The sequence below is a fragment of the Apis dorsata genome, unplaced genomic scaffold (genome assembly GCF_000469605.1).
Source record: "Apis dorsata unplaced genomic scaffold, Apis dorsata 1.3 scaffold_74, whole genome shotgun sequence".
Lineage (NCBI taxonomy): Eukaryota > Metazoa > Arthropoda > Insecta > Hymenoptera > Apidae > Apis > Apis dorsata.
The window spans coordinates 2,369,645-2,379,220 of NW_006263372.1; the positions used below are offsets into that span (position 1 = coordinate 2,369,645).

Genomic DNA, 9,576 nt, shown 5'->3' on the forward strand with positions numbered 1-9,576 from the left:
TAAATTCTAATATTTAATTCTATCGATAAAACGTTGCGATCAATAAAAATTTTGGTCAATAAAAGGGGGAAAATTTATCTTTGATCGTCGTATTTTTTTTTAAATTTGTTTTTTCTACACCGGTGTGATAAAATTGTCGGCGAGAAAAAAATGTTGATAAGATATATTGCGAGATGAGAATAAACGTGATTAACGTTTCTTGTAGAAACGATTCGATGTATACACGTTGTCAACCAATTTTTGTATTATTATATCTGATGGGAACGAGACGTATTTTAAGATAAATGTAACACGATTTTAACGAAATTTTCTGTTTCCAATTTTTATAAATACGTTAAATATAATTTCAATATTAACAATTAAAAAAAAAAAAATTGTAATTTTTTAATTATATCGATATTACACTCGGCCATGACAATCGTTTCCAATAATAAAGAAGACAAGATTAAATTCAATTAAGTTTCACGTAAAAATAAACGATTATCAATAAACGATTACACCAGAATGTTATATTTTCACACTGTCATATTAATAGACAAGAGTATACGTTGAAGAAACTTTTACACGCGTATTCGTCTTTGTCTCTGTGCACGCTTGTTATAAACATAATTATAAATAAACTGCACGCACACATGGAAAGGATAAAAATAAAAGATAGCAAGAAGAATTTTAGTGAAATCTGAAAATGGATCTGAATTGATAATAAATAACGTGCACGTTTTTTCCAACAGACAGTTATCAACAAATTTAAATTTTCTGATAACTACGCGTGCAATTTTCCAACGAGAAATATAAATAATTTTATTTCGAATGCTCTCTCTTATTCATCCATTAAGATAAGATGTTGAGCAGAAATGCACAAGATTTCTTGCCTTATCTAAACGGATAATCATATATACATTGGAAAGCCGAAAGAGTAAACCGGCTGGCAAGAACGGAAGAACGAACAAGCTGGCAGACTACTTTTAAACAGATTGTTAACTAAAGGCACGTGAGTGATACCACAAGAGATCACAAATCTCGTCTCGTCTCGTGGAATTCGTGTCGCGATGCAACGGTGAATACAATGGTGGGAACACAACAGGCAGAAGGAAATGGGCGGCCTTTAAAAGCGATCCCGTATGGGGGGGGGGGAGGAGGAGGAAGAGAGTAAGAACGTTTACGTGTATCGAATTCCTTTTGCGCCAACTATGCGCCTCTATATGCATATCCTTGTTTATTCATTTTTTGGGAACGGGACGTGTGTGATAAACGTTGCTGGCCTAATTCCGTATTCGCGAAAAAGTTGTAGAGAAAATAAAATATTACTCGTTCGAAAAATTCATTTACTTTATCGAATCGAATTTAAAACTATAAATGGAATGGGTTTCTATAAATGAAAAGTTTCAACGTAGCGTGCATTTGTTCAAGATTCATATTCGCGTATTAAAGAAGACTTAGATCTTAGAATCTATTGCGAAGATTTAAAATGATAAAATGAACGTAGAAATAGTACAAATTCTAACCTATTTCTTTTTATTCGTCATTCGACTCTAACTTTAACAGATTTTTGCCCAATGAAGGATTAAAAATAAAGAAAATGCGCGCGGGAAAATTAATTTAATATTTTCATCAAATAAATTCGATAATTCACTTCGCATCGAGAAATTATTATTTCCACTGAATATACCAGATAATCGTTCAGAACTCGTCCAATTTATGGAGAAAAGTTCAGGAAGTGAGATAACATCTTCACTTCCACGTATCTGACGGTTATCGACAATCTGTCGATAATTTAACGAAACACTTTTTTTTTTTTTACGTAACAACTCGATCAACTACTTTACGATAAATTTTTCCAACCTACGCGAAGAGATATTTATTTATCGATATTTGTTAAAACTAAAAAAAAAAAAAAAAAATCGATTGATAAATTTTTAACACGCATCTCATTCGGAAAATTATCTTTCGAGGATCGAACTCGAACTATCTTCGAGGTAAATGGGGATAGAGATGTTGACCTCTCTTGCCCACCAACTTCTTAACTCCTTGGTTCCTAGATGGTTTTCTGAAGCGTCTCAAAGAGCACCGGAAACGTGATTGTGCAGGGAAATGAGGCTCTTTCTGTGGCGACACGTTGGGCAATTCATGTTCTCAATGTACCCCTTTACCTGAAGAGGAATAGATTCGCGAACGGTGAACGAAGAATCATCCTTTCACGTTGGATGGTTTTGAATAAATTATATTCAGGGCAGATCGATGATTGCATTTGATAGTCGAAATATTAAAAAAAATTTCATCGAGTCGAAATTTCTTTACTTTTTCTTAACTTCGATGCATATTTATATCCTGCAATATTCTGGGAATTTGGAGAAAAAAGTTTCATCGTAAATTTGGCTATGAACAATGCGCGTCGAGAACAATTTTTCTTCGATATTTTCTCATTGATTTCAAATATTCGGAGATTGAAAAAAAATTTGTATCGAAATTTAGATTCTTGGTTATTTGATAATTTGGAAATTATCTGAATCTCTAATTGCACGGATAAATCGATATTTATGATTTCTGAAAAAATCGAATTTCAATAATAAATTTGGCGATATTGTCAACATAAAAAATATTAAATTAACTCGATTATATCGTGATTTGGATATCGTCGTGCGTTTGACAATGAAACAGTGTAACAGCAATCTGTCGACGACACGAGGTTACTGGAGATCGACCCGGTTACGCTTTTCATTACGTCCTTGAATTTATGTGCAGTATCCGTATAATACACCCAATTTTACGGCACGATTGAAATAAAATGGGTTAATGCGTTTCGTCGCTTTGATAAAAAGATCGAAAGGCAGCAAAACTTATATAAGTGCGTATGCATCCGCAGGTTTTCGTGAAGCTAAAATATATGAAAGGAAATTATCACGTAATTTTTATATATCGTATCATTAGTGTATACGTACGTACGTATCATTAATTTACAATTCCAATCGATAGAAGGTATTGTTACACGGTATTGTTATCCTTATCTGTTCATTTTACATATTTTATCTCGCGTTGGATGATATCGAGCTATTCCCTAAATATAAATCTAGGTTAGTCCGGTTATTGAATTCCGATAAATTAAACGAACCGAATGTCAATCGGTTTGTATTCATAATTCATTCGATCGAATTGAATATAAATTCATATATTCATCTTTGATTATTATATAATAATCGTATTTTGTATAAAATCGAATTGGATCTTTTTAGATTTTTTTTTTTAAAATAAAAATATATTAATCGAAGAAGAAGAAGAAGAAAATTTCATTATCCATTCTGCATGTGAACGAATGTCGCAAAATAGTGGCCCGTTAGTTTCCGGTTTTGCGTGTATTTTTAGGTTAGTTTGCGGGATGAATAGTGAAAGCTTTCAGGCAAATTGCCAGATTTTCGTACGTAAAGAGAAAACGTACGTAAAAACGAAATTTTTAACTCGATGTAATAATTATATATATTTTTCTTTTCGAGAATTGATCCGAGATAATCAGAGATATGCATGAAAAAAGAAAAAAAAAAAAAAGAAAAAAAAAAAAAAAAAAAGAAAAAAAAAAAAAAGAAAAATCAATGATAAAAATAATAAGAATAAACAAAATTATAAAAGTTGAATTATAAGTTTTACTTGCTTGTCCTTAATTAAACACTGTATGTAAATACAGATTGGAAAGCTGATAAAACAAATAATCGCAACGATATCAAAATAATTATAACACAATAATATTACGTATTTCTTTATCCGATAGTATCTTATTGTTATAGGACTAGGTGGTGACAAAAATTCGTATCTTAGTTATCTTATAATGAATATGTATGTGCTTTTAATAGTTCCATTATATGTATTTTTCTATATTGTACTCTGTATTACGTTTAGAGAAACACGGAATGTTTGTTGGTTGTATTCTCTTAGAATTTCGAGAGTTGGAAAACACAAGGTACGTTGCAATTAGGCCAAGCTTTTTCCATTGGCCTTGGACAAAAAGCCCTTTAGTTGATGACGTCATACGGGTTAGAAGACGGGTCATGACACTTGGAAATCATCAATTGCATCTTTGCAATAAAGAAATATCATAAGAATAAACGAATATTTAGTAAATTTAAAATAAACGAAATATGACGAATCTTTTTTTTTTACAGAACAATTGAAGAGACGAAGAATAATTTTTATTCTTATCGAAAACGATATTTCTCATATTTATTAATGTATGGCGCTTTTAAGATGATTAAAAAAAAAAAAAAGAGAGATTATCAAAAAAGAGAAAATCGATCAAAGGATCGATTACTTTTAATATTTTTTCATATCTCGATTTAAATTTTATTTTATTCGAGATATTGAATTACGTCGGATGAATCTTTGAATAAAATTTTGATTTTGATCGGATTTGTAATTTCGTCGCAACGAAAAAAAGAAAAAAAAAAAAAAAGAAAAAAACTAAAAATACGAACAGCAATTGTAAATGAAGATAGAAATTGGCATAGCAATACAAAGTTGCACGAGCCTCTTCAATTCAAGGGGCTGTCTTCCTCGAACAAAAGAGCTTTTTGTCAAGACCTATTTCAGCATCGATCCAGATTCAAATCCTTTCTTTATGCTGAAAATCCTCCTTTGAGATTTATACACAAACTTGCCCTATGCTGTTCGCATTTGACATTTCTTTATATATATATTTCTCACAATGTATCTCATTCATACTCTTCTTTTTTCCTCTAATTGAATATTCACAATTGAAATTATAATTACTGTAGATTCTATCATTGATTATTAAACGCACATTTAAGAAATTGCACCAATCATAAGATTGCACATAAGATTTGATATTCCTGATTCAAAAACTTTCAAAAAAGAAAATATAGAAAAAAAATTCTACGTTCCTTCTCAACACCTTCTCAATATCATCCTCAATATCATAAAATTTTCAATTTTCAATTTCTTTGGAAATACAATTCTCATTCGAGGAAATTTCGAGAGAACGATAAACCATTTTTAAAAACGTCCATATTTCAAACAAATTATTACGAAGAAATTAGATATCGAAAAGAAAGGAAACTAAGTATCGTACGAGAAAACTTTTGCAATACTTTTACAATAATTTAAGAAGACACAGAGACACGATGCTAAGGATAAAATCATCTAATTGGCCGATCCTTCGATTAACCGAAGCAACGTAGTGTGACGAGTTTCGAGCCATAGAGAATCACTACTACTTCCTACAACTTCCCCTCCTCCATTTTCCTTCTTTTCATCGTCTCCTTCGAGCCACTTGCCGTTTTCCAAATTCTTTTCACCACGTAGTATTAAGTAAGCGAAATTCCAACAAAAGGCTGGAAAATGGATGAGAGTAGCGAGCGGAGTGACACGGGGGGGAGAGGAGGGAGAGTTCTTGAAATATTCGGGGCGTAAAGGTTCCGACAAATTTCAACGCCGTGTTTCATCTCCGGGCCGACGAGATTTCATTTTCGCCGACGGAATCCAAGGAGATTTCGAACCGAAGCGAGACGTTTATGGGTTTAATTATGGCAATCTGAGATTGGTATGAACGATAATTAACAATTATTATAATTCATATCTCGATTTTTTACGTATCTGTTTGCTTGGTCATTTGCCAAACGAAGTGAATAATGGAGATTAGTTGAGCAGTAATAATAATAATCTGGAAAAAATTTGGAAAATTATTTTTTATATTTTATATACGAAAATTCGAAGCGAATCGTTTTCTGAAAATCATGTTAGACGAGGATCTCTTTATCAAACGATTCTTTTCAATTTAATTATTTCGATAATTTTATTAATAATGATTGAAATGATATGATACGTGAGTTATAAAGATCTCTATTTCTTTCCAAATTCTGCCACTTCGTTATTTGCCAAATATAAAATTTTATATTTTTAAAATATACGAAATATCGTGTCGGATATCCATTTGAATTATCACGGAACATGGTATTTTTGTACGGTAATTTCACGCCACGGATTCAAACTTTTAATTAACGACGTTCCGCCCAAACTTTCCTTTTGTCATAATTATTTTTTCCATTCCTTTAATTTAATTATCGGTCGGTTTAAAAATACCGGAATGGAATGGAATGGAAGTTAGGAAGCTGCCGTAGATTAATTATCATCTCCCTGCCTCGTAAACAGGGTCAGATAGGGACGTTACTCGACGAGCTATGATCGAATTAATTCGTATCGGCGAGGAAAGTCAAGGTTAATGATCAGTATTAGACCAGGACGAGAGCTTTGATTAACGGTGAATCAAAGTTGAATGGCGTCGTTGTTGCAAAAAGAATTTATTGTCGTTGATTAAAATATTTCTCGCCATTTATTTATTTATTTTACACGCGCGCTTAGTTTGATTTTCATTTTAATTTCACGTGTGCATCATTGTGAATTGTGTGTCGTATCAACGTTTCCGAACTGATGGTCGAAAAATTCTTTTCCAGCCATTATTCGGAGAAGAGGAGGTTCATTCACCTCCACGATCTCTCTAAAAAAAGAAATAAAGAAATATCTTCGTATCTTATATTATACGGAGGAAGGAAGGATGAAAATGATCATCTTTGGATTTGGAGGAATTCTCTCACTCGTGTACTCTGTCTACTTTATAAAATTTATTTCATTTGTTTATGTATTATTAACCCGTGCAATTATACTGACAAAATTCAATTTGACTCGTTTAGCAATTCTAATGTTGATGGATATCTTTTCATCGTACCATCAAATTCTCGATCATCGAAGAATTATAACGCGAACTAGCTGAACTAATAATTCTTACTAGTATCCTACTATCTTGATTATATCCGATTCATAACCTCTTTCGTGCAAGTCGAAAAAGGATACTTGGATTTGCAAGGAAAAAAGAAAGGGGGAAAAAAGAAAAAAAAAAAAAAAAAAAAAAAGAAAGATGCACGAGAAAACATATTTCGAAGAGCCAAGTGTGCGCGAGCGTGTAACGAAGCGAAACCGTAACATGCGTCTGCACACGTAATAACATACGAAAATAACGAAACAAAGGTTATGTTGCAGCATTCAGAAGTTGGATCCTTCCTCTTCCCTTCTCAACTTCCTTAAATTATCAAGTTCTACCGGGTATTTTGTCATTCGTGCAACATTCACGTGTTTCGAAAACTTGATTAAATAGAACTCTCCAGTTTTCTACCATTTTCCTATTCATTTTCGAATCGTATTTTTTATTCATTTTCGATGAAATTTTTCTTTTACGAATATACGAAATAGAAACTACAATCCAATCTTTCGAATTTGAACATTTGTAATATTATATAATTTATTATATATACATAAATATTATATAATTATATATTAAATATTATATAATTAATTTATATAATATTGTATAATTTTGTGAAAATTTCTATAATTTACAATTTCAATCATAGTTTCATATTTTATATCAAAATTATTACATACTACAAATATATATTACATTCGATTATTACGATTATTACATACGATAAATTGATCAAAATATTGACTCTTGTAATTTCCATTTCTTACCTCTAAAATATCAATCATTCTGACAACTTCGCAAATTCGAGAATATCGAAATTCAATTTATTACGATTCCATTAAATTAGATTATATATAAAGTTTCTTCGTGTTCCAAAGTGAAATTGTTACTTTTCGACGTAATATCTCTCTGTATTTGCATAAATTAACATGGAATATTTATATTCATACCGTGGCATTCCTTGTACATAATGGCGCGAGTCGGTTCTTCGAGTGTTCCTCGATTCTCCTATGGCTCAGCTATATAGGAGAGATTACGCTCCCGCGAGGAAAAATAAAATAGAAAAGTGGGAAATTACACGGTGAGGATGAGGTAGACGCGTCCAGAGACTACGTTTCCTTTGCCAAGGATACAGTTAATTTCGAACGCGGCCGAGGTAGAGAAACATGGCTAGCGGTTTACCATAATTCAACTAGAAGGAAAAGCACAGGGTATGGCACAGAGTATGGCTCTCTCGACTTATTTAAAATATCCCTCGCGTAATAGTGGTCGTTTAACTCCGTTCTAGAAAGATAGTAATTATATCGTTAATTATTGTAACCGCGCACAATATAGTCACCACTGGATTTAATAGTGGAAGAGATTCCGAGATTCCTTTGAATCTTTATCTATCCGGCATTCCAACACTGTGTTACCAGAAAATTCATCCAACTTGAATAATTTTAATGTAAGTATGTACGCGGGATATAATAGACGATGCGCGGAATAATTATTTTTTTTTGAAAATTACTTTTAAAATTTTAGCATTCTTTCAAATAAAATTTTGTGGAAATATTTTTTATTGTAAAACGATGAAATGGAAACATTTTATAATTTGAAAATTTGTTTTATCATATGTTGTATCGGAATTGTGTTTAAAAAATCGAAAAAAAAAAAAACATTGAAACTTTAAAGAATTTTTAAAGAATATTTCGTTCTTCGTTAAAAAAGATTTTCATATGTAATTTCGATACTCGATGTTTTATACTAATTACAACTTAATACTCTCAAAGTTTAATTTTAACACATTTATTGTATAACAGTTTTATTTACGAGTTTTCGAACATTTTCATGAGTCACTATATGTATTTATAATCATGTAATTTAAATTGATATTTATTATTAGTTTCTTATTAACCCTTAAGTGGTTATTTCGTATATGTAAGTATGTTATAACTGAAGTCATTGAATAGCGTAATGACATACGGTATAATAATATATGCGCATTATTTTGTTACAGGTAATAAGAAATTATATACGAGTACGTTTTATAGGTGTTCATAGTCGTATTTCGGTACATTATAATTAATATTTTATGAAATATAATGTTTTATGTGCATATGTTGTATGTGTATTGGTTGTATCATTAGTTCGAAAGTACATTTAATTAATATCCACAAGGATATGTAATTGAGCGTTATAATATTCATTTTTAGATTCAAAGTTAATAGTAAAATAGTATTTTAATATAAAAATATCCTGAATAATGTATCTGTTTAATGAAAACAAAATAGTGTTACAAAAAGCAAAAATTTCTATGTGTAAAAATTTCACACGGAAATGTCAAATTGTCGAAAAAAGCACAATTATCGGATTCTACGATATAGTAATAATTATTCATCCATTTTTATTTTTATAGATGTGTGAATACTTATATTGGTATATGTGTAACGCTTGGAATATTATTTCAGGTTATTAGCAAAGTGTTCATAATTAAAATTGATTTTTGAAATGGAAATTTTTATTTTCTCTTCTTGTAAATTGTCGTACGTGTAAAAATCAGAAATTTAATTAAAATAAAGAATTAAATTATCGATAAAGTACACATTAAGCAAGTTTTTTTAATGAGGATACAAAAGCTTCAAACAATAAACAATAAAAAATAAAGTTCACAAAAATGTATTGAATATTACAATAGAATTTTATCGGATTAAAAGTCGAAAAAAAGAAAAAAAAAAGTTTCTTTTATTGCTTTTTAAAAACAAAATATTCGTTTAATGTGAAAATAAAAATTTAATCGAGTTTAAATTAAATTATCAAAAAACTAATTATGATAA

At 30.6% G+C, this 9,576-nt stretch overlaps 1 protein-coding gene across 7 annotated transcripts in view; it reads right to left on the minus strand.

Annotated features, from left to right (window-relative positions):
• The window catches only part of LOC102681760 (protein kinase C and casein kinase substrate in neurons protein 1), a 55,701-nt gene that overhangs the window by 15,109 nt on the left and 31,016 nt on the right, over positions 1-9,576 (minus strand). The window lies entirely within an intron of this gene.